Below are 26,658 nucleotides of genomic sequence, written 5' to 3' on the forward strand. Positions count from 1 at the left end.
ACCCGCAAAAATGACGTTTTGCCATTCGTGCACCCAGGTTCGTCGTTGAGTACACCATCGAGGCGCTCCTGTCTGTGATGCAGCGTCAAGGGTAACCGCAGCCATGGTCTCCGAGCTGATAGTCCATGCTGCTTCTTCGAACTGTTCGTGCAGGTAGTTGTTGTCTTGCAAACGTCCCCATCTGTTGACTCAGGGATCGAGACGTGGTTGCACGATCCGTTACAGTCATGCGGATAAGATGCCTGTCATCTCGACTGCTAGTGATACGAGGCCGTTTGGATCCAGCACGGCGTTCCGTATTACCCTCCTGAACCCACCGATTCCATATTCTGCTAGCGGTCATTGGATGTCGACTAACGCGAGCAGCAATGTTGCGATACGATAAACCGCAATCCCGATAGGCTACAATCCGACCTTTATCAAAGTCGGAAACGTGATGGTACGCATTTCTCCTCCTTACACGAGTCATCACAACAATGTTTCACCCGGCAACGCCGGTCGACTGCTGTTTGTGTATGAGAAATCGGTTGGAAACTTTCCTCATGTCAGCACGTTGTAGGTGTCGCCACCGGCGCTAACCTTGTGTGAATGATCTGAAAAGCTAATCATTTGCATATCACAGCATCTTCTTCCTGTCGGTTAAATTTCGCGTCTGTAGCACATCATATTCGTGGTGTAGCGATTTTAATGGTCAGTAGTGCAATAGCCCGGAATATTTTATTAATTGTGACAGTTCCGCAGTGAAAGTTGACATTTTACAATTTGCTGTTTCTTACCCTCACAGTAGTTCTTTCCAGATAGTAAGTAGAAAGTCTAACAAGGTTTGGTTGTAATCGATCCAGGAATTCAGGAGTAGCTCTGTAGTCGTGGCTTTGGCGGCTACACACATGTCACATATATTTAACAAATTTCACACATATTTATACATGTAGTTCACCTATATCTCTAGCGAATTTTGCCGTGCAGTTTCGTCCTCTCGCAGCTCTATATCTAAGACGTCATGTCTCCTGAGCTCATCAGTATGGGACCCTTATCAGGTTGGATTAATAGAAGAGATAGACATGATCCAGCGAAAAGCAGCGCGATTCGTCATGGGGACATTTAGTCAGCGCGAGAGCGTTACGGAGATGCTGAACAAGCTCCAGTGGCGGACACTTCAAGAAAGGCGTTACGCAATACGGAGAGGTTTATTATCGAAATTACGAGAGAGCACATTCCGGGAAGAGATGGGCAACATATTACTACCTCCCACATATATCTCGCGTAATGATCACAACGAAAAGATCCGAGAAATTAGAGCAAATACGGAGACTTACAAGCAGTCGTTCTTCCCACCCACAATTCGTGAATGGAACAGGGAAGGGGGGATCAGATAGTGGTACAATAAGTACCCTCCGCCACACACCGTAAGGTGGCTCGCGGAGTATAGATGTAGATGTAGATGTACAATGACATAATTTTCTACATGTATTCAGAGGCATATTTGGACACTGTCAGCGAAATGGTTTGCGAATATAGATAATAGTAAAGAAGTAATAAATGAACAGCGAAAATGTAGTAAGACATAAACTTTTTCCATTCATCATTTTGTGGGGACTGTCAGGAAGAAAAACCTTTCTAAATTGTTAGAATTTATGAGTAAATTTTGTTGCATGTCAGTAAGTGCTTTCATTCTCAAATACTGGATAAATAAAGTCTGAATATTCGAGTGTGATGGAGTACACTTCTTTTTCCAGATCCAAGCCCACCACTTTCATAGGTAAGTGGTTTTACCCACCCAGCGATTCTTTACAGGCAGTAACTGATATTTGCACCAAATTTGGTTGAAATCGGTCGAGTGGTTTAGGAGGAGGAGATTAGTGTTTAACGTCCCGCCGACAACGAGGTCATTGGAAGCGAAGCACAAGTTCGGATTGGGGAGAGATGGAGCAGAAATCGGCCATGTCCTTTGGAAGGAACCATCCTGGCATTTACCTTAAGGAATTTAGGGAAATCACGCCCAACACGGATTTGAACCGTCGTCCTCCCAAATCCGAGTCCAATGTGCTAGCCACTGCGCTACCTTGCTCTATGTTTCGGAGCAGATGTAGAACACTTATACATATGTGGGTGGCACTCCTGAGAGTCGTAACCGATGGAATTCAGGAATTTATTGAATAATACACCATGATGGGAGATCACAGTATTAAGTTTATTAGCCCATCACGTAGCCTATTCTGCTTTCGTATCTGTGGCGTTTTTGCCTCTGTTTCTGTAAAACCGATTTCTAATATTTCTGGATCCAGGAGAAGACAGCGAATAGCGATCACCTTTACGACCTTTTCTCAGGTAGGTAAATGAATGACAAATAATTCGTAAATAGGCTCGTCATTAACAATAACATTATACCATGATTAGAAATAACGAATTCACGGTTTATTGATATTCCAGATCAGTTTACAGTACAGCATGTATTGCTGAAAATGTGACATCACGATTCATACATACAACATGAACAAAACGAATTCTGGGCATAGTTCCAAATCACATATCTACAAAGATGACGAATATTTATAGACAGAATGTCATCATAGAGTGTATTTCAATGTATTACCATTTGTACTACAAACTGACAAGTACAGAAAATTCCTCTCACATGATCTAGCAACTCACAGAGCTATCTAGAATATATCACCACATAAAGAAAACGATCTGACAAAAGTTGAAGAATGCACAGAAGTAACGCAGTGCAATTAGGCCACATTAAAAGTGCTTCAAAACATATGTGGCATTCAACAATCCCTTGTCCTTGGACCAGATCAGTCTGCACTGCCCTTTACAAACATAATGCACAGCTTCACTTTGCAACCTTATTACACAGTACTAATAAGTGATTCACACCGTGAAAGTTTAGACAAGTGTGTGACCTGACTGCATGAAGAACCGCTGCAACAAAAACGTCTCGAGTTCCACGTCGGTAGGAGACACTAACAAGGGGACCCTTCATACTGTAAATAACGGATTTTGATGCGCTTCAAATATGTTGTAGAGGCACTTACCACGAGTACCTGGCTATCCGATTTTTTTAGCGACGGGCCTTGGTTTTTGAGAAAATCGATTTTGAAGTTCATTGCGCGATTTGTATACCTGTAACATTACATGAATTCCGAGCAAGTCAGCGTAGTGCAGCGGTAAAGGTTCACGGTGGAGGTACCGTGTTCGAATCCTTTTCCTGTACTTTTTTTTCAAAATCGACTGAATTTTTCAAATTTATTTCAAAGAACATTAACAACCAGTGTAAGGCTGGCGACATTATAAAGATATTTTCAGTTATTAATTTTTTCTGTCATACAATATTACAAAATCTTATTTTTTATCGGCCACATTGCTTGATCTGCCAGAACAATATTGTGGATGATACTCATCATAGAAACAACATAAGCACAAATTTTCGCAGCACCACCCGCATTTTATGAAAGCAACCGTCTTGCAGGCGCTCGGTTTCTTCATTAGCAATACCGGGAAACACAATTATTTTGCATTCAAAAAGATTTCCCTTGCATCCACTAATTTCGATGCGAACCATGCGTATCTAATCATGCTTTCAAAATTCGGTGCGCTGAATTGATATCGGACTACCGAATGTAATTTTATCGAATCTTCCCTACAAGCGATCTCTCTATTAAAGGTTCAGGAATTACTGCAACCAATCGCCGATTGGCTGCAGTAATTCCTGAAACCTTTAACAACACAGTCGCAGTGTTCCAAATCCAGAATGGATAAAAGTTTGATCTCTCTATTGTCTTTAATCAAGTAGGGAGTATTCTGAATAATTTTCGTGAAGATTTTCACCTGTGGGTAAAAATAAACATCGCAGGGCTGGCAATTAGGAGCACACTTTGGTGGGACCACTTTTAGGGTGCAGGTGCTCGCTTTCCTTTCACCAGTGAATAGATGATCGTAAAAAGTTGAATCGGTTTTCCCTCCCCACGAATCGATAATGTACAAAAAATTTATCTGTCCCACGTTCGGAAGAATTACAGAACGCAAAAATTCTTCGTACACCAGTTTCGTGAACTTCCCGGATATCGTGCAGGACACGACTACATTTCTGTATTACCCAGTTAATTCGTCTAATCGTGTTTGAACGTTAGGACGAAATTTTCCGGACGGTTCTTGCATACATAAAAAAATACACTCCTGGAAATTGAAATAAGAACACCGTGAATTCATAGTCCCAGGAAGGGGAAACTTTATTGACACATTCCTGGGGTCAGATACATCACATGATCGCACTGACAGAACCACAGGCACATAGACACAGGCAACAGAGCATGCACAATGTCGGCACTAGTACAGTGTATATCCACCTTTCGCAGCAATGCAGGCTGCTATTCTCCCATGGAGACGATCGTAGAGATGCTGGATGTAGTCCTGTGGAACGGCTTGCCATGCCATTTCCACCTGGCGCCTCAGTTGGACCAGCGTTCGTGCTGGACGTGCAGACCGCGTGAGACGACGCTTCATCCAGTCCCAAACATGCTCAATGGGGGACAGATCCGGAGATCTTGCTGGCCAGGGTAGTTGACTTACACCTTCTAGAGCACGATGGGTGGCACGGGATACATGCGAACGTGCATTGTCCTGTTGGAACAGCAAGTTCCCTTGCCGGTCTAGGAATGGTAGAACGATGGGTTCGATGACGGTTTGGATGTACCGTGCACTATTCAGTGTCCCCTCGACGATCACCAGTGGTGTACGGCCAGTGTAGGAGATCGCTCCCCACACCATGATGCCGGGTGTTGGCCCTGTGTGCCTCGGTCGTATGCAGTCCTGATTGTGGCGCTCACCTGCACGGCGCCAAACACGCATACGACCATCATTGGCACCAAGGCAGAAGCGACTCTCATCGCTGAAGACGACACGTCTCCTTTCGTCCCTCCATTCACGCCTGTCGCGACACCACTGGAGGCGGGCTGCACGATGTTGGGGCGTGAGCGGAAGACGGCCTAACGGTGTGCGGGACCGTAGCCCAGCTTCATGGAAACGGTTGCGAATGGTCCTCGCCGATACCCCAGGAGCAACAGTGTCCCTAATTTGCTGGGAAGTGGCGGTGTGGTCCCCTACGGCACTGCGTAGGATCCTACGGTCTTGGCGTGCATCCGTGGGTCGCTGCGGTCCGGTCCAAGGTCGACGGGCACGTGCACCTTCCGCCGACCACTGGCGATAACATCGATGTACTGTGGAGACCTCACGCCCCACGTGTTGAGCAATTCGGCGGTACATCCACCCGGCCTCCCGCATGCCCACTATACGCCCTCGCTCAAAGTCCGTCAACTGCACATACGGTTCACGTTCACGCTGTCGCGGCATGCTACCAGTGTTAAAGACTGCGATGGAGCTCCGTATGCCACGGCAAACTGGCTGACACTGACGGCGGCGGTGCACAAATGCTGCGCAGCTAGCGCCATTCGACGGCCAACACCGCGGTTCCTGGTGTGTCCGCTGTGCCGTGCGTGTGATCATTGCTTGTACAGCCCTCTCGCAGTGTCCGACGCAAGTATGGTGGGTCTGACACACCGGTGTCAATGTGTTCTTTTTTCCATTTCCAGGAGTGTATGTGAGGAGGATTCGAACACTGTACCTCCAGCGTGGTAGCCGTGAACCTTTACCGCTGCACTACACTGACTTGCTTGGAATATATGTAATGTTACGGGTATACAAAGTGCGCAATGAACATCAAAATCGATTTTCCCAAAAACCAAGGCCCGTCGCTAAAAAACCGGGTAGTCAGGTAATCAGGGTAAGTGCCTCTACAACATATTTGAAGCGTATCAAAATCCCTGATTTACAGTATGGAGGGTCCCCTTGTAAGACATTTTTATATTATTGGAATGTCAGTGATGGCTTTGGGTGGTTTCATATCAATATGTACTCTCCAACACGGTACTCTGTCTTCTGTGTTACATCTTCAACATACTATGCCATGACTTGACCTGTTTTTGTTGTTCAGTAACTTTCAGTCTCACCTTTCCTATCTACACCTTGCCTGAGTCTTCTACATCTACATCATACTCCGCAAACCACCTAATGGTGTGTGGCGGAGGGTGCATTCGGTACCACCATCTGATCCCTCCAACCATGTTCCACTCGCGAATAGTGCGTGGGAAGAATGATTGTGGGTAAGCCTCTGTATTGGCTCTAATTTCTCGAATTTTCTCCTCGTGGTCATTGCCCAAGATGTGTATGGGGGGAAATGCTGTCCCGAAATTTCAATAGTAAATCTCTTCGTGAGGCACAATGCCTCTCTTGTAACGTCCGCCGTTAGAGTTTGCTTAGCCTCTCCGTAGCGCTCTCTCGCCAGCTAAACGATCCCGTGACGAAACACGCCGCTCTTTGTTGGATCTTCTCTATCTCCTGTATCAGTCCTACCTGACAGGGATCCTAGATAGATGGACAATACTCAACAATCGGGCGAATAAGCGCCTTATATCTTACATTTATTTACGTTCAGGGTCAACTGCCAGAGTCTGCACCCTTGATCAATTCTTTGCAGGTCGTTCTGCAAATTCTTACTTGCTACTTTGGTATAGACAACTGGATCATCCGCGAGTAGCCTTAAAGAGCATCCGACGCTTTCTACTAGATCATTTATACATAGTACTGTATACAGCAACGGTACTGTCACTCTTCCCTGTGGTACTCCGGATATTACCTTTACATCTGGCGATTTAGTTTCGTTAAGAGCGACGTGTTGAGTTATATCTGCAAGAAAGTCTTGAATCCATTCGCAGGTCTGTTCCGATTGTAAGCTAGTACTTTATTCATTAAACAGCAATGCGGGAGGGTGTCAAACGCCTTACTGAAATCAAGGAACACGGAATCAACCTGAGCGCCGTTGTCCACTGCGCTGTCGATCTCATGGAGGAACAGAGCGAGCTGAGTTTCGCAGGATCTCTATTTGCGGAATCCATGTTGATTTTTATAGAGGAGATGTTCATTTTCCAAGAGCATCATAATTCTTGAGCGTAAAACATGTTCCATAATTCTACAACAGATCGACGTCAACAATATAGGTCTATAATTGTGTGGATCTGTCTCACGGCCTTTCTTAAAAACTGGAATGCCCTGCACTTTTTTCCAGTCGTTAGATACCTTTCGTTGCTCAAGCGATCTACAATAAATTGCTGCTAGAAAGGGAGCAAGTTCTTTCGCATAATCTTTGTGGAATCTTATACGTACATCATCTGTTCCTAAGGCCTTTCCACCACTAAGCTGCTTTTCACTTTCGCGTTCGGGTATCTCAATATCTGCCATTTCGATGTTCGTACGACGATTGAAAGGAGGGACAGTGTTAGGTGATCTTCCGCGGTGAAACAACTTCGGAAGACCGAATTCAGTATTTCGGCCTTCTCTCTGTTATCTTCCATTTCGGTGCTGGTGTGGTCACTGAAAAAATGAATAGATGATTTTGATCCACTTACTGATTTTACATACGATCAAAATCTCTTAGGGTTTTTACTCAGATCGGTTGACAACGTCTTACTTTCAAAACCATTGAACGCCCCTCTCATTGCTCTCCTTAGGCTCATTTTCGCTACGTTTAGCTTTCGTTTGCCAGCTAGGTTTTTACTTCTCTTGAATCTGAGATAAAGCGCTCTTTGTTTACGTAGTGCCTTTCTAACACGGCTATTAAACCATGGTGGATTTTTCCCATTCCTTCAAACCTTACTCAGAACATACTTGTCTAGGGCGTATTGAACGATGTCTTTGAATTTTTTCCATTTGTTCTTCACATCTTCTTCTTCTCTTGAATCTGAAATGAAGCGCTCTTTGTTTACGTAGCGCCTTTCTAACACGGCTATTGAACTATGGTGGATCTTTCCCATCCTTCAAACCTTACTCAGAACATACTTGTCTAGGGCGTATTGAACGATGTCTTTGAATTTTTTCCATTTGTTCTCCACATCTTCGTCCTCATCGCCGAATATTTGATGCTGACTGCTGAGATATTCCGAAATTTGTGTCCTGTCACCCTTGATGAGCAAATATGTCTTCCTACCTTTCTTTATATTCCTTGTAGGACCCGTCGTCATAGATGCTTCACAGCCTTATCATCACTGTTACGTTCCTCTACGTTAACTGATTCGATAAGTTCAGTTCTGTTTGTTGCCACGAGATCTAAGACGTTACCCTCACTAGTTGGTTCTCTATCTGCTCGAGGTAGTTTTAGGACAAGGTATCCAGAAAAATGCCACACGATTCCCTGTCTCTGGCACCAGTTTTGATGATATAACACTCCCAATATATACCTGGCAAGCTGAAGTCACCCCCTATTACAACGGCATGATCAGGAAAATTGCTAATGATATTCTGCAAGTTCTGTCTGAAGTGCTCTACAACTTCAGATCCTGACCCAGCATCCGATCACCCTTTTTGGCCGTTCTTTAATACTGAATTCCACCCAGATTAAATCACATTCGGAATCCGTGATAACCTCGCTAGATTTTATCGAATTTTTAACTGTAATAAACACGCCGCCACCATTGGCGACTAACCTATCCTTACGATACACATTCCAATCTGAACTTAGGATTTCGTTGTCATTGACATCTGGTTTCAACCAGCTTTGTGTTCCAAATAGTGTCTGTGCGTTATAACCTTCAGTAACTGACTAATTCTGGGACCTTTCCTTTGACCCTCCTGCAGTTTACTGAAATCATATTAAGCTTTTCTGTGGTGTCACCGCCAGACACCACGCTTGCTAGGTGGTAGCTTAAATCGGCCGCGGTCCATTTAGTACATGTCGGACCCGCGTGTCGCCACTGTGTGATCGCAGACCGAGCGCCACCACAAGGCAGGTCTCGAGATACGGAATAGGACTCGCCCCAGTTGTACGACGACTTTGCTAGCGACTACACTGACGAAGCCTTTCTCTCATTTGCCGAGAGACAGTTAGAATAGCCTTCAGCTTAGTCAATGGCTACGACCTAGCAAGGCGCCATTAGCCTTACATAGTTTGATAGTTATCGTATTAAATGTCTCATCAAGAACGATGTATAGAACAAGGATTAAAAGTTAAGTATTCCAGCAGCTACATACTTTTCTTTATAACATTAATAAGTATCCTGTTTCAGACCTCTATCTAGTCTACGTGAGATTACGCGTGCCTTTCGGCTACTTCAGTGTGGCGTAGCTGTCTTGTTACGCCACTACATTTTCTATCTCTGATCTGCGAGGACCAAGATTCTCTGAGATCGCTGCAGCTGATTTAACAGGCAAGTTGTCTTTGCTCCCAAGGGAGGGATTCTCTGACTTTAAAAAGCCCCATGTGCACGCCACACATACTCCACTACGCTAGTAGCCGCTTCCTGCGTGTAGTGCACGCCTGACCTATTAAGGGGAATCCTACAATTCTGTACCGGATAGCAGAGGTCGAGAAATTCGCAGAGCCGTCTGTGCCTCTGGTTTAGACCTTCCACTCTGCTCAAAACCAGAGGACCGCGATCAACACTGGGTACGATGCTACAAATAACCTTATCCTGCACCCTGCGTGCGTTGCTAGTTGCCTTCACCAAATCAGCCAGCCACCGAAAGGAACCGAGGATACTATCTCCCCGAGGGGCTCCTAATATTCGAGCTCCCAATGACTAGCATACCCACCCTCTGTACTTGTCCGGACTGGGCAGGAAAATCCACCGCTGGCCCAACAGGAGAGGCATACCGTTCTGGCTCAGTCATCATCAACCTCGTACCTGTTGCTAAGACGTATAGAGCCAGCCGCACGGCCTGCTCCCTCTTTCGCCTTCCGCCCAAGGACACATGAACCCACCACTGTCTGCCACTCACTCTGGAGTGCTAACGGACTGGTCAGATGTTGCGTATCGGAAGGCGCAGCGACATCCAGGTCACCAGGGGATTCCAGTGGCACCAAACGAGTCGCAGGTCTCGTCAATGGCGCCCTGACGTCTCCGCAACTTTGAGCATTAGCTAGAAGCTTGTCGACGGTAGCCAACGCAGCTTCCAGTTTTCGGACAGCAGTAAACTCTCCTTGTGTCCGCTCACAACAAGCACAGTCCCTAGCCATATCGCACTGTGTATAAATCAGATATAAGGCTTCAAATATACCAAAGGAGAATAAAGTAACACTAAAAGTTGCTGTGCAGATTTCTCACTGCACGATGAGACCGCAAGCTATTATACAGAAATAAATTTCTCTACTGAAGTTATTAGAAATCCTGTTTGCCGAAAAGTTACTGCACGAGATAAATATTCAAACCAGAATGCACTAATGTAAACTGTGTGCTGCCCACTAGCACTCGATTAAAACTTAGTGTCGTGACGGGGTTTCAGGCGTAGCGAAAACTTACACTAGTTTCGAAATGGTTCACATGGGTCTAAGCACTATGGGACCTAACATCTGAGGTCATCAGTGCCCTAGACTTAGAACTACATAAACCTAACTAACCAATGGACATCACACACACCCATGCCTGAGGTAGATTCGAAGCTGCGACTGTAGCAGCAGTGCGGTTCTGGACTGAAGCGCCTAGAACCGCTCGTCCACAGCGGCCAGCCTTCACACTAAGAAGCCGCCCTGCATAAGGGTATTCACAAGACTTAGGCAAAAACAAAAACTACGATTAATTTTCTAACCACTAGTCTACACAGTGAAATACACACGTACAGTCCACTTCTTTGGAGAAGCACATGAACAAAAAAAACAAAGACAAAATCAGTTTACAGTTTATCAGACAAGTGCTGCTGCTGCACTGCTACGCGTCCTGTCGGCTCGGCTCGGCGTCATAGCTGTGTCCATTTATTGTCTTCCATCTTCTTAAAAACCAATTAGAATAGAATAAAGTTGGATGACGATTGTGGGAGACGATTAATTATGTGCTCAAACTCTTCAAGTTACTCAAGCAAGGGACTTTGCCTTTCAGAGACCCATCAACACATAAATTTACTTAACTCACGGAATAGTCTTGTTGCTGGGTTTGCAACTGTATGAAATTTTGATATCAGAATTTGGTGGCTATTGTTTCCCTTTAAGAAATTTTGCCATTGTGTTCAGGTGAATTGACATCTGTTAATATGCTTGATTATTATCGTTATTACTGTTATTATGTACATTGATGGTGGAGGGGGGGGGGGCAGAAAGGGAAGAGAAGGAACTGATGATATAAGCTGCATTAGGACTTTCTGTAAAGTCAGTGGCGATGAGCCAAATGTGTACTGAACTGGCACTTGAACCCGGGATCTCCTGTATACTAGGCAATTGCATTATCTACTGTGCCACTTCAAAATGGTTCAAATGGCTCTGAGCACTATGGGACTTAACAGCTATGGTCATCAGTCCCCTAGAACTTAGAACTACTTAAACCTAACTAACCTAAGGACAGCACACAACACCCAGTCATCACGAGGCAGAGAAAATCCCTGACCCCGCCGGGAATCGAACCCGGGAACCCGGGCGCGGGAAGCGAGAACGCTACCGCACGACCACGAGCTGCGGACTACTGTGCCACTTGGACACAGTGTTAACCACCAATGTGTAGACTATCTCAGCATGTCCCTCGACTGACCCACACCTAGCACCGCCACTTATCTTCTATTCCTGGCCATGCTACCGCACGACCACGATCTGCGGACTACTGTGCCACTTGGACACAGTGTTAACCACCAATGTGTAGACTATCTCAGCATGTCCCTCGACTGACCCACACCTAGCACCGCCACTTATCTTCTATCCCTGGTCATGTTCTCCTTCATCACTAATTTTAGATTTAGGACGTGTCTGAAAGAACAGACACCACACATTCAGATAACTAATATGCCTCCATGGTAATCAGTCTACTACTGTCAGTGCATTTATATTCGACTACCAGCAGGAATCTAAAATCAATGAGCAAGGAGCACATGTGTGAGGACTGCAGATAAGTGGTGGCACTAGGTGGGAATGTGGGTACGCCGAGGAGTGTGCCAAGACAGTCTACACATTTGTTATGAACATTATTTCTGGGTGGTGCAATGGTCAATGAAACTGCCTAGTAAGCAGGAGATCCCGTGTTTGAGTCCCAGATTGGCATAAATTCCACATAAAATCCTGATGCAGCTGATACCATCAGTTCCTCCCCTTCCTTTTGCTTTCTCCCCCCTCCATCTTCAATTAAAATAGTATGTATCACAGCTGCGGATTCTGCATGGTGTCTCTTCTTTGAGACACATCCGAAAGACCAGACACCTCCCATTGGTATAATTACTGTTATTATTGTTGTTGGGAATGTTTTTAATGTCTTTGGTATGTGTTGCTCCTAATCAGGTGCAAGAGATGACCTAAAGGCCCTCTTCTGGTCAGAGTAAATAAGCAATAAATAAATATGGACTTTTCTATGGATGGGCAAATAAACCTTTTCTGTAGCTACTCTTTACAATACTTCAAGAAAGCATCTGTAGTGCAATAATATATTTAATGAAGGTCTTTCCATGTGGAAAATGTACACAGATGTCAATGCACAAAATTTTTGGCTGCTTAGTCAGTAATACGGTATTTCATTCGTCTTTTATCCTTCTGCTGGACATCTTTGTTTCCTGACCTTCTCAGTAGTTCCTGAACTCTGCACTACAGGTTATGAAAGCTGCAATATTCACTTCATTTTAGAGCATATTTCATTCTCCCTCCTCCCCTCAATGCAAAATACATCTTCGAAATTTCTTCAGGTTCTTCAGGAATTCACACTAAATACTTGTTGCATTATCTTTACATTTGTAAAATGAAACATTTTTTGAGGCATATAGTGCATACCAAGCTTTTGCTCCCTTTGTTCTTGCACTCTTCTCTGTGGATAGCCACTGGGCACGTGAAACCTGTATTCAGACCATAATTTCACATATCTCCATCTTTATACTTTTGGTAACTCGTTCATTGATTAATAAAATTTGGGTAAAATAATTAGCTTCTGTATTTAATGGAACTTCTTGCAGTACACCTGGGGCAATGCGTAAAGTGTGTGATGATTTGTTCTCCTTTAACGTAAGCTGTTTTACCTTGGTCAGATAATGGCAAACTCACGGTTCTGGCAAATAATAATTTATAGTTCAATAGAAAAACCAAGAGCTTTATCTTTGTTATAAACGTTTCTGTGATGCCCACAAGGATACAAATTAACACGCCTAGGTGCCCAAGTGATTTCCAATGATTCAACTTCCCCGACAGAAAAAGCTTTTTCACAAGGTATGCTTGGGTTCTGGAACCAATCTTGTAAACCTTGGCTCCCTGAATCTTGTGTCAGACTGGGCACGGAATAATTAAGCTCTGATTCCAACATTTAACGTACCTATCGCCAAATAAAAATCTTTTGTCATCTGTGGATAGTAAAACATACTATTTTAACTTACCTCTATTTCGATAGCCTCAAAACCTTTTTGATAATCTGGTAGCCAGTGCCATGCAACCCGTAGCGAAACTTCCTGAAAATACTATGCAGACCAGGGAAAGTCTTTAATTCATTGTTAGTGAAACGCCTTGTAAAATTCCTTACCAAGCTGTTTTCACTTTCATCCAGTAGAATACATTTTGATGTGGAAATTAAAAACGGAGAAATGGGAAGAAAGAATCTTCTCTGGTTTCGGCTGTTGAAGAATAATGGGCTGCCATTCCTCCACAGACATTCTGACATCCAATGGAAGTGTCCCCAACAGAGTCTAACCCATCTATGCCCTAGCCATGATTCGAACCTGCGACCATAGCAGCAGGGCGGTTCTGGATTGAAGCGCCTAGAACCGCTCGGCCACAGTGGCCGGCTGACTTCCCTTCAAGAGCTTTGTTTCTGGTTCAATATCAATGCTGATGCAAGTACAAGTGATTCAGAGCACACTACTTAGAAAACACTGTTAAACGTGGAGATCCTCAGCGACCAACGATTACGAATTCCAATCTACACCCAGCGACATAGTCAAATATGACTGTAGGGCACAGGACCATCGAGAATGAACCATGGATCAATAGAAACGTGTCACCTATTTTGTGTATGCATCTATGGCAACGTGAGTTCCAAAGTGTTACAAGCAGTCCAGCTTGCATAATGACCGTGCGGTAGTTAGAAAGAATGGGGTGGGGTAGAATGGTGTTACAGCTCCTCATAAGTCACATGTTTCGATAACCAATGTTAGGCGACACTTGAGGTGATGTACAGAGCGATGCCACTGGACAGTGGATGACTGGAAAAGAGTTGGAGTGATGAATCACCTGGTCCCAGTTAATCACCTTGTGTCAATTCGATGGAAGGGTTTGGGCTTGGTGAATGCCTGGAGGCCATTACCTGTCACCTTGTGTAATGTCATGAGAGGGTGTTGCTGTATGGGAGGTGTAGTCTTCTTCATGCACTTAAGAAACGCAAAACGCTGAAAAATGAGAACATTTTTATAGTTCTTTGTAATGCTTATAGTACAGGAACATTTCGGAGATCCTGGCTGTGTATCCTGTTGTAGAACAGGAATTATGAGGCAGTGGCATGCAGACAATAACATTCCTGACATCGACTGGCCTGTCCAGAATTCCGACCTGAGCAGACCATTGGGATGAGTTAAAACACTGACTTCACTCCAGGCCACAGCATCCGAGATTACTATCTTCTCTGGTTTCGGCTGTTGAGGGAGAACGGGCTGCCATTCCTCCACGGACATTCAGACATCCCATGGAAGTGTCCCCATCAGAGTCTAACTCATCAAAGGGCGAAGGGCGGACACAGTTCATACTAATGTCCACTAACAGGTGTCTGGATACGCTAGATCAATTAGTGTAAATTCATACAGGATCATAGTGGGAGAGGATGGGTGGATACAGGAAGCAAGGTGAAGAATGCACGGTGTTAGAGAATTTGTAGGAAGGGGTAAAATTTTGGAAGAGTGGAAATCTAGGAGTCACTGGCATAAGAGTGGGCTGGCCGACTTACGGTCGTGTAACGGTAGTCTATGTCGTATCGGCCCCTTATCAGTTAGAGGGCCTGCACAACAGACAAGCAAGGTGGGCTGCCGACCTCCCTTCAAGAGCTCAGATTTTCGTTCAGTATCAATGCTGATGCAGGCACAAGTGATTCAGAGCACACTATTTAGCAAACATGGTTAAACGTGGAGATGCTCAGCAATCGACCATTACGAACTCCAGTCTACACCCAGCGACACAGTCAAATACGACTGTAGGGCACGGGACCATCGAGAATGGGCCGTGGATCAATAGAAACGTGTCACCGATTTTGTGTATACCTCTATGGCAACGTGAGTTCCAAAATGCTACAGGCAGTCCAGCTTGCACAATGACCGTGCGGTAGTTAAAAAGAATGGGGTGGCGTAGAATGGTGATGCAGCTCCTCATAAGTCACATATTTCCGTAACCAATGTTAGGTGACGCTTGAGGTGATGTACAGAACGATGCTAATGGACAGTGGATGCCTGGAAACGACTGGGAGTAATGAATAACGCTGTACCTTGTGTCAATTCGATGGAAGGGTTTGGGCTTGGTCAGTGCCTGGAGGACGTTACCTGTCACCTTGTGTAATGCTAAGGAAGGGTGTTACTGTATGGGAGGTGTGGTCCCCTTCAAGCACTTAAGAAACGCAAAACCCCGAAAGATAAGAACACGTTTTATAGGTCTTTGTAATGGTTACAGTAGAGGAACATTTCGGAGGCGCTGGCAATGTATCCTGTCGTAGAACAGGAATTATGAAGCAGTGGCATGCAGACAATAACATTCCTGACATGGACTGGCCTGTCCATAATCCCGACCTGAGCCGACCTTTGGGATGAGTTAGAATGCTGACTTCACTCCAGACCACTGCGTCTTCTCTGGTTTCGGCTGCTGAGGAAGACATTCAGACATCCCATGGAAGTGTCCCCAACAGAGTCTAACCCATCAAAAGCACGAAGGTTCAAATGGCTCTGAGCACTATGGGACTTAACTTCTGAGGTCATCAGTCCCCTAGAACTTAGAACTACTTAAACCTAACTAACCTAAGGACATCACACACATCCATGCCTGAGGCAGGATTCGAAACTGCGATCGTAAAGGTCGTGCGGTTGCAGACTTTAGCGCCTAGAACCGCTCGGCCACCCAGGCCGGCGGGTGGACACAGTTCATATTAATGTCCACTAACAGGTGTCTGGATACTCTTGATAGTTAGCACAAGTTCATACAGGATCACAGTGGGAGGGGACGGGTGGATACAGAAAGCAAGGTGAAGAGTGCATGGTGTTAGAGAATTTGTAGGAAGTGGTAAAATTTTGGAGGGGTGGAAATCAAGGAGTCATTGGCATAAGAGTGGGCTGGTCGATTTATGGCCGTGTGGCTGAAGTCTATGTCGTAGCGGCCCCTTATCAGTTAGAGGGCCAGCACAACAGGCAAGCAAGGTGGGCTGCTGACCTCCTTTCAAGAGCTCAGATCGAAACATCGCCAGTGGATGTAAACAACAACAGACTTTCTGCATAAACACGGGACTACTTCGTGAAAAGCCATGTGACAAAGATCCGCCAATTGGAATTAATGTGACTGCGAATCGGTGTTGTGAGCACGCCAGCAGTAGACCGTCAGTGTGTACCTACACCTAGGACAGCACGGGCCAATACCTACGCCAGCTCTAGCATAGTAGACACTCGCCGTAGCATTCGGTAGAAAGCTGTGTTTTTGTAATTGAGTACAGTAGTATCTTGGTTGTTATGTTTTTTTTTCATTGTCTTGTACTGTTATCTGGTTTTGGCCACCACAAGAATTGTCGTGCTTCTTGTTGTTCTTGCATTTGGAAATTAGTATACGCCATGGAGGCGTTTTAGTTGTAATAAAATGTGTTCAAACTTGATAGTTCGTTGTGTCCCGCCAACCGCAGGACACTACAGTCTATGTTAGAGGATACAGTCCATAAGTTCTGCAGGTTAGAAGTTTTAGTCTAGTGTGGGCTTTCTGATGGATGGTTATTAGGCGCGGTTTCCGTGTTTATTTATTTAGGTTGGCAGTATTTGTTGGCATCAGACCATCTCTTACATCTTTCCAGGCGTTCTTGATGTTTTGAATCACATGCATTATGACAAGGATGTTATAAGTTACCTCTAATGCACAACATTACAACAAATGGCAGTCGCTGTAGTGCACAGTGGTGGGCGGTTACTGTGTGCCACTGTGCTATAGCATACTCTAAATATCGCACTAAAATTATGCCGTTTCTCTTCGACTGCAAGCCAGAAATCGAACTAAAACTACGCCATTACTCTTTGAATGCGTGCTGTTACGCAAATAAAATGGACGAAAACACGTTTTGTAGCGCTGTCTCTACGGTAACTAAAAACCGGTATCGAGTGCTGACATGATGGTCGGCCACTCTACGATCAATTCAGAGAAGAGATACAGGTACCTCATTTCGGCAGCGTATACTCTGATGTGGCACCATCCCTTCCACCAGTTTGAGTGCTATGTTGTTCACAGCACTAGGTCAGTATTTTTTTAAATTTCGTGTGACGTATTGTGCAAGCGTAGAGTATGAAATGTTCTGAGGAGCAGTTGCCGTAACAGCACTGCGGCTGAGTGATCAAGCGCACTGACTGGCAGTTCATTGGCTCGGGTTCAGTTGTTGCTGCTGCTAACACTTTCTTTTTCCGTTTTATTTTATTCCTCCAATAGTTAAACAATTCATTATAAAATCTAGATATATTTAAACAGTTCAGTTTATGTGCATAAAATTAATATTTTCAGTTTAGTTACAGTTATTACCATTGTAAGTCAAAAGGCTTTAGATCGTGGTAGAATACGCAAGTACAGAGGAAATGCGAATGATCTGCTAAGGAGGCCCTTTCCCAGTAGAGATTCGGAAGAGAAAGTGCGATTTAATAAGTTGGGTAAGTCTACTCCAAACGTAAATCCAACAAAAGTAAGGTGTGGGATGAGGCTTACTGATGTGACAATGTGAATAGAAGCAGCTAAATGCATCTTTCATGTCCCTAGAATATTTCGCCTGAGTGGCTCGTAGTAAAAGGTAAAATTCTCTCTAAAGCGCATCAAACGGCAATTCATTGGCTCATATACGACTCCCGCATACTCCATCATTTTTTTTAAATTTTATTTTATTCCCCGCAATGTTAAACGATTAATTATGAAATTTAAACATATCGAAACAGTCCAGTTTATATATGTAAAATTAGTATACTCAGTTAAGTGTTCATTTTTGGCCTTGCTAAGTCAAACGGCTATAGGCCACCACTTTGGCAGGCCGTTCACAAAACATCAAATAAAATGTGTCTTCCGCCCTCCAGAGCGAGTGCAAACTATGCTGCGTTCTTTTAAAGACGACCTAGGTCTAAGGAGACCAGGGATATATAAAAGCTCTCCCAGTATGGGGAATCATAAGTTGGTCAGACGTGTCGCACTGTTAATGATATATGTGCTGAACACAGACGTCATACCAGACTGCGTCAGCCAGAAAAGTCTGCTGTGGCTGAACACTGTCTTCACACGGGACAGAGCTTGAACTACGGAGAGACAAAGATCTCTTGAATGAAATGAACACCCTTAGCTGGTCACAGGCGTTGACATACGTCAACGGGGACAGATGAAAATGTGTGCCCCCGACCGGGACTCGAACCCGGGATCTCCTGCTTACATGGCAGACACCCTATCCATCTGAGCCACCGAGGACACAGAGGATAGCATGACTGCAGGGATTTATCTCTGGCACGCCTCCCGCGAAACCCACATTCTCAATGTATTGTCCAGCACTACATTCGTAGTGCCCCCGCCCATTATACTCATTACTCGCGGCACGTTGCCGATTCCCGTAAGAGTTCGGGCACTGTTTGTGCATCCACACAGAAGAAGAAGATGGTCAAGTGGCCGGTGAGCCTTAACTATATATATACTAAGACGGTATCTGTTCTTTCGGACATGTCCGAAAGAACAGATACCATCTTAGTATATATAAAGATCTTTTCGTCCGCTTCCACGTACTGGGATTCCATCATTAAAGAAGCAGTCGAAATTCGTATAAGTAACGACCTGATCAATAGAGACACAGGATTTCAACTCAGCAAGCATGGGAACCAGCACTGACGGTACTAAGGCATCGTCGGCCGCAGTCGAACGAATCCGAGTCAACACAGACGGAGAATCAAAGTCCGCACACTTAAATTGGGCGCCAACGCTGTGCCCGCACGCGCGCTCTGCAGCAATTCGCGGCCGCACTTTTCCCGCGTCGCGAATGAAAAGCCCGTGGACCGTTTGTGCGGCAGGGGGCACTGGAAGTCGCCGTGCTCTATGATTCGTCTACGATGATGTTATAGCCTTAATCCTCGGCGCCTGCGCATCTCTAGCGAGCCAGCGTTTATATTGGCGAGCCATTGCAGCACTACGTCCTCTCCACCCCCCTCCTCTATCACTGTATTCCTCCCTCTCTCCACCTCCACACCATCTCCTTCATCAGGGCAATTTCCAGCACCTCCCCCTCCCACATGTTGAACTTCGCCGTGGCATCTACCCTTCCTACCAACTATAGCCTGGCCTTGTTCCTACCTCCCCCCCACCCCCCGGGGCCCCCCTTTTTCCTCTCCCCTCCTTCTCCCAGAGCGGATTTCCCTCCTTTCCCCTGAGTCCCTGCACCCCCTCCTCGGCCGTTTTCTTCTCCCGTCCTTTCCCTCCCCTGCCCTCCTTCGACACGCTCCCACCTCATCCCCCTTTCTCTCCCCTTCTTCTCGCCTCCTTTGCCTTTTTCCTTGCCCCCCCCCCCCCTCTGGTAAATACTCCCAGGTTTTTATTCATTATCAAAGTGTGCTGTGTTTGTGTGTCGTTGTACAGTGTCATTGAGTGATGCAGTTTTAATTGTAGTCCATATATAGTCCATGAGTGTTCATGTGCTTTTTATGCTGTGGCCGACTTTTAACTTGTTTTTGCCTCCAGTGTTTTTAGGTGCACTACTAGCTGTGTTCTTTTTAACTTTATGTCGACTTTTTAACTATCCCCCAGTGTTTGTCCCCGTATTAGTGTGTATTTTAACTCCCATGATCTCTATTTAAAGTGTTTTTTATGCCCCTCTTTTTTATCCCCCTTCTATGTAGGAGCTCACCTTCTGCATTTGTAAAGCCCTTTGGCTGAAGAGCAGTGGACTGTGCCACTGCCAGCCCTCCCCTGCCCGTGTGGGGCAGGGAAATTAAATTACAATAAAGAAAAAAAAACAGCAATACGTCAGTCATTCCCTGAAGATGATGAGCAGCTGTCTAATCGAAATATTGTGCAGCTTCCACATCATTACCGGATACAATGCCCGTGAACAAAGGAGGCAGTTACTATGTCGGGAAAGTCTTAAACAGCAAGTTCAATCTTAATATACACTCCTGGAAATGGAAAAAAGAACACATTGACACCGGTGTGTCAGACCCACCATACTTGCTCCGGACACTGCGAGAGGGCTGTACAAGCAATGATCACACGCACGGCACAGCGGACACACCAGGAACCGCGGTGTTGGCCGTCGAATGGCGCTAGTTGCACAGCATTTGAGCACCGCCGCCGTCAGTGTCAGCCAGTTTGCCGTGGCATACGGAGCTCCATCGCAGTCTTTAACACTGGTAGCATGCCACGACAGCATGGACGTGAACCGTATGTGCAGTTGACGGACTTTGAGCGAGGGCGTATAGTGGGCATGCGGGAGGCCGGGTGGACGTACCGCCGAATTGCTCAACACGTGGGGCGTGAAGTCTCCACAGTACATCGATGTTGTCGCCAGTGGTCGGCGGAAGGTGCACGTGCCCGTCGACTTGGGACCGGACCGCAGCGACGCACGGATGCACGCCAAGACCGTAGGATCCTACGCAGTGCCGTAGGGGACCGCACCGCCACTTCCCAGCAAATTAGGGACACCGTTGCTCCTGGGGTATCGGCGAGGACCATTCGCAACCGTCTCCATGAAGCTGGACTGCGGTCCCGCACACCGTTAGGCCGTCTTCCGCTCACGCCCCAATATCGTGCAGCCCGCCTCCAGTGGTGTCGCGACAGGCGTGAATGGAGGGACGAATGGAGACGTGTCGTCTTCAGCGATGAGAGTCGCTTCTGCCTTGGTGCCAATGATGGTCGTATGCGTGTTTGGCGCTGTGCAGGTGAGCGTCACAATCAGGACTGCATATGACCGAGGCACACAGGGCCAACACCCGGCATCATGGTGTGGGGGGCGATCTCCTACACTGGCCGTACACCACTGGTGATCGTCGAGGGGACACTGAATAGTGCACGGTACATCCAAACCGTCATCGAACCCATCGTTCTACCATTCCTAGAACGGCAAGGGAACTTGCTGTTCCAACAGGACAATGCACGTCCGCATGTATCCCGTGCCACCCAACGTGCTCTAGAAGGTGTAAGTCAACTACCCTGGCCAGCAAGATCTCCGGATCTGTCCCCCATTGAGCATGTTTGGGACTGGATGAAGCGTCGTCTCACGCGGTCTGCACGTCCAGCACGAACGCTGGTCCAACTGAGGCGCCAGGTGGAAATGGCATGGCAAGCCGTTCCACAGGACTACATCCAGCATCTCTACGATCGTCTCCATGGGAGAATAGCAGCCTGCATTGCTGCGAAAGGTGGATATACACTGTACTAGTGCCGACATTGTGCATGCTCTGTTGCCTGTGTCTATGTGCCTGTGGTTCTGTCAGTGTGATCATGTGATGTATCTGACCCCAGGAATGTGTCAATAAAGTTTCCCCTTCCTGGGACAATGAATTCACGGTGTTCTTATTTCAATTTCCAGGAGTGTATCTACTGTTTTCCTACAGAGATCAAATATTCCACCTGGCGTCGAAATTATTTGTTGTAACGTTTCATGTTCCACAATTGCAGAACAGAAGAACTCGATCAGCAGTGCCACTTTTAATGGTTAGTATAAATTTCTTATGGGCCTGTGGAATTAAGCTAGCACATTATTTTGTGCACCCCGTGTTTTCGAAAACGGCCGACAAGTGTCTACAAAGCCGGTCTGCAAAGCATGACAAAGAGGCCCTCAGCAGCAGTTTCTAGCGCTTCTCCTCATCCCAGCGGCCCACTGGCCAAAGTTGTAAAGCAGACAATGCTTAGTGGCTCCCTGGGACGCCGCGGAAGTCGCACCTCCGTGAAGTCAATGCCTGTCCCTTTGTCATCCCACAAAGGGACATTCCTCATAACATTTCGTGTTCCCCCATCTCAGCTCCAGCGCTTTGCGTCTTCCCACATACCCAAAACATTCAGAAAACAATTAATGATTCACCATTTTAAAGAAATGGAATTTCATAGGGCATCATACTATCAGTCACTGTGATCTTAAGTAAATACTTCCTTACGCATATACCATCACTCCCATTCTTTAAATTACTTAATATAAAAATTAATGAAAAAGGAACGCAAATTTGCATGCTGCTTTCCAGTTTGTTTCTGTATAATGCTTAGTGTGCATCTACACTACACTGGAATATGAATATTCACTGTGTAAGTTTCATTTGATGTGTGTGGTGCAAATTACTCGCAACTGAATCTGATAATCCGTAAATGAAGTTGAATAGAAAGAATAACTATCAGTAATACACAGAATGACTTCCTCGTCAAATAATTACAACACGCCAACTAACTATCGCCCACTAAATCTGCGTCTTGTTAAAAAAAAAAAGTCACTCTCGAATTTTACAAAAAATTTACAAACGAATACAGTTTCGTAATTCAACATCACAGAGTTCGTTTTGGCCCTGCGACTGATTCTTGTCTGAGCGATGGACAGCTCAACTTACCACATAATAAATCACAGCTTCATATCCCTGTAAGAAAGCATTGGACGGCAGATAGACTTACAGCTCATCCGTAGCTACTTTTCAAAAGGAATTATTTTGTTATCAAAAAATGCAGCTAGCTGTCCACGCAATAGTGCTCGTCATGACGGCACACTTCTGTTAAGATTTACTTTCAGAGTGAGACGAGAAATGTTGGCAAATGAATAAAAAGGTTGCTTTAAATAGAGATAGCACTACGATTTTTTTCATAATAGAAATGGATCACATTATCTTTGAAAACTGTGGTCTTCCTATGGCATTATCATAAACTATGAAAACTGTTTCAGACAAACAGTACGTAAGTTACGAAATTTACCCTCTACTTTTATTATGAAATACTTTTAACTGAAATGTAGAGGATGCACAATAAGAATCAAAACTCTAAACACATGAATGATAATTTACCAATGCATGTCAAAGGACAGCTATTGTTGAGCAAAATGCAGTCTCTACACTACAGTAATTCACAGCTGGCGCTTGCAGCAAGTATAAACTCTATCCATGTTACATCTTTTCAAATGTACAGTCACTCCACGAAAGAATCTTAAGAAACATCTTCTATCCTTCGTTATAGCAGGGAACTAGGACTGTAGATAAAATAACAATATATCAATATTTTCCAAAAAGTATCGATATTTCTAGGCTTAATTTTTTCCACGCAATCCAGAATAGGTATTCCAATCACGCAAAATCGCCGTAACTATTAAGGCAATCCTCCGTCATCTACATCTACATCTACATTTATACTCCACAAGCCACCCAACGGTGTGTGGCGGAGGGCACTTTACGTGCCACTGTCATTACCCCCCTTTCCTGTTCCAGTCGCGTATGGTTCACGGGAAGAACGACTGTCTGAAAGCCTCCGTGCGCGCTCTAATCTCTCTAATTTTACATTCGTGATCTCCTCGGGAGGTATAAGTAGGGGGAAGCAATGTATTCGATACCTCATCCAGAAACGCACCCTCTCGAAACCTGGCGAGCAAGCTACACCGCGATGCAGAGCGCCTCTCTTGCAGAGTCTGCCACTTGAGTTTATTAAACATCTCCGTAACGCTTCACGGTTACCAAATAACCCTGTGACGAAACGCGCCGCTCTTCTTTGGATCTTCTCTATCTCCTCCATCAACCCGATCTGGTACGGATCCCACACTGATGAGCAATACTCAAGTATAGGTCGAACGAGTGTTTTGTAAGCCACCTCCTCTGTTGATGGACTACATTTTCTAAGGACTCTCCCAATGAATCTCAACCTGGTACCCGCCTTACTAACAATTAATTTTAGATGATCATTCCACTTCAAATCGTTCCGTACGCATACTTCCAGATATTTTACAGAAGCAACTGCTACCAGTGTTTGTTCTGCTATCATATAATCATACACTAAAGGATCCTTCTTTCTGTGTATTCGCAATACATTACATTTGTCTATGTTAAGGGTCAGTTGCCACTCCCTGCACCAAGTGCCTATCCGCTGCAGATCTTCCTGCATTTCGCTACAATTTTCTAATGCTGCAACTTCTCTGTATACTACAGCATCAACCGCGAAAAGCCGCATGGAACTTCCGACACTATCTACCAGGTCATATGTGAAAAGCAATGGTCCCATAACACTCCCCTGTGGCACACCAGAGGTTACTTTAACGTCTGTAGACGTCCCTCCTATGCACCGGTCGAAGATACCCGTTTGGTAAGACACTGTGTCCTACTGCATGAAGAAATCCGTAACCGAATGCTGCACCTTCTCGTCCGACCCTTCAAGGTCTTTTTCAAGAGACCGAAGGCGTGATAATCGCATGGGTAGCGTTCTCTAGTGATGGAGACACCAGGTTCCTTGAAATCAATAAGCTATGGACCCTGCTAATCAAAGAAGAATAGGATGAGCATAACCTTTCTAGAAGATGGCTGGTTCTTGAACTTCTTGCGACGAGGGGACAGTGAATGACACCACTGCTCCATACGGATTCTTCATTCTCTGATGGATTTGTACCGGGGTCATGTTTGGATGCATTTGGTAATAATATCGTCACAGTTCACGATTCAACACTTACCACATGCATGTCGGAAAGGCACGAATGCCACACTCATCCCTTACCTACATGTTTATTATACAGGGTGGTCCACTGATCGTGACCGGGCCAAATATCTCACGAAATAACCGTCAAACGAAAAAACTACAAAGAACGAAACTTGTCTAGCTTGAAGGGGGAAACCAGATCGCGCTATGGTTGGCCCGCTAGATGGCGCTGCCATAGGTCAAACGGATATCAACTGCGTTATTTTAAATACGAACGCCCATTTTTATTACATATTCGTGTAGTATGTAAAGAAATACGAATGTTTTAGTTGGACCACTTTTTTCGCTTTGTGATAGATGGCGCTATAATAGCCACAAACAGATGGCTCACAATTTTAGACAAACAATTCGTAGCAGGTAGGTTTTTTAAATTAAAATACAGAACGTAGGTACGTTTGAACATTTTATTTCGGTTGTTCCAGTGTGATACATGTACCTTTGTGAACTTATCATTTCTGAGAACGCATCCTGTTACAGCGTGATTACCTGTAAATACTACATTAATGCAATAAATGCTCAAAATGAGGTCCGTCAACCTCAATGCATTTGGCAATACGTGTAACGATATTGCTCTCAACAGCGAGTAGTTCGCCTTCCGAAATGTTCGCACATGCATTGACAATGCTCTGACGCATGTTGTCAGGCGTTGTAGATGGATCACGATGGCAAATATCCTTCAACTTTCCCTGCAGAAAGAAATCCGGGGACATCAGATCCGGTGAATGTGCGGGCCCTGGTATGGTGCTTCGACGACCACTCCACCTGTCATGAAATATGCTGTAAAATGCCGCTTCAACCGCACGCGAGCTATGTTTCGGACATCCATCATGCTGGAAGTACATTGCCATTCTGTCATGCAGTGAAACATCTTGTAGTAACATCCGTAGAACATTACGTAGGAAATCAGCGTACATTGCACCATTTAGATTGCCATCGATAAAATGGGAGCCAATTATCCTTCCTCCCATAATGCCGCACCATACATTAACCCGCCAAGGTCGCTGATGTTCCACTTGTCGCAGCCATCGTGGATTTTCCGTGGACCAGAAGTGCATATTATGCCGGTTTACGTTACCGCTGTTGCTGACTGACGCTTCGTCGCTAAATAGAACGCGTGCAAAAAATCTGTCATCATCCCGTAATTTCTCTTGTATCCAGTGGCAGAACTGTACACGACGTTCAAAGTCGTCTCCATTCAATTCCTGGTGCATAGAAATATGGTACGGTTGCAATCTATGTCGATGTAGCATTCTCAACACCGACGTTTTTGAGATTCCCGATTCCAGCGCAATTGGTCTGCTATTGATGTGCGGATTAGCCGCGACAGCAGCTAGAACACCTACCTGGGCATCATCATTTGTTGCAGGACGTGGTTGACGTTTCACATGTGGCTGAACAATTCCTGTTTCCTTAAATAACGTAACTATCCGGCGAACGGTCCGGACACTTGGATGATGTCGTCCAGGATACCGAGCAGCATACATAGCACACGCCCGTTGGGAATTTTGATCACAATAGCCATACATCAACACGATGTCGACTTTTTCCGCAATTGGGAAACGGTCCATTTAACACAGGTAATGTATCACGAAGCAAATTCCGCACTGGCGGAATGTTACGTGATACCACGTACTTATACGTTTGTGACTATTACAGGGCCATCTATCACAAAGCGAAAAAGTGGTCCAACTAAAACATTCATATTTCTTTACGTACTACACGCACGAATATATAATAAAAAATGGGGATTCCTTTTTTAAAAAAAACGCAGTTGATATCCGTTT

General features: G+C 45.2%; 1 protein-coding gene across 1 annotated transcript in view; it reads left to right on the top strand.

Moving 5' to 3' along the window:
* Positions 1-26,658, top strand: part of LOC126412341 (uncharacterized) — a 167,821-nt gene that overhangs the window by 57,250 nt on the left and 83,913 nt on the right. The window lies entirely within an intron of this gene.

Source organism: Schistocerca serialis, chromosome 7, assembly GCF_023864345.2.
Source record: "Schistocerca serialis cubense isolate TAMUIC-IGC-003099 chromosome 7, iqSchSeri2.2, whole genome shotgun sequence".
Classification (NCBI taxonomy): Eukaryota; Metazoa; Arthropoda; class Insecta; order Orthoptera; family Acrididae; genus Schistocerca; species Schistocerca serialis.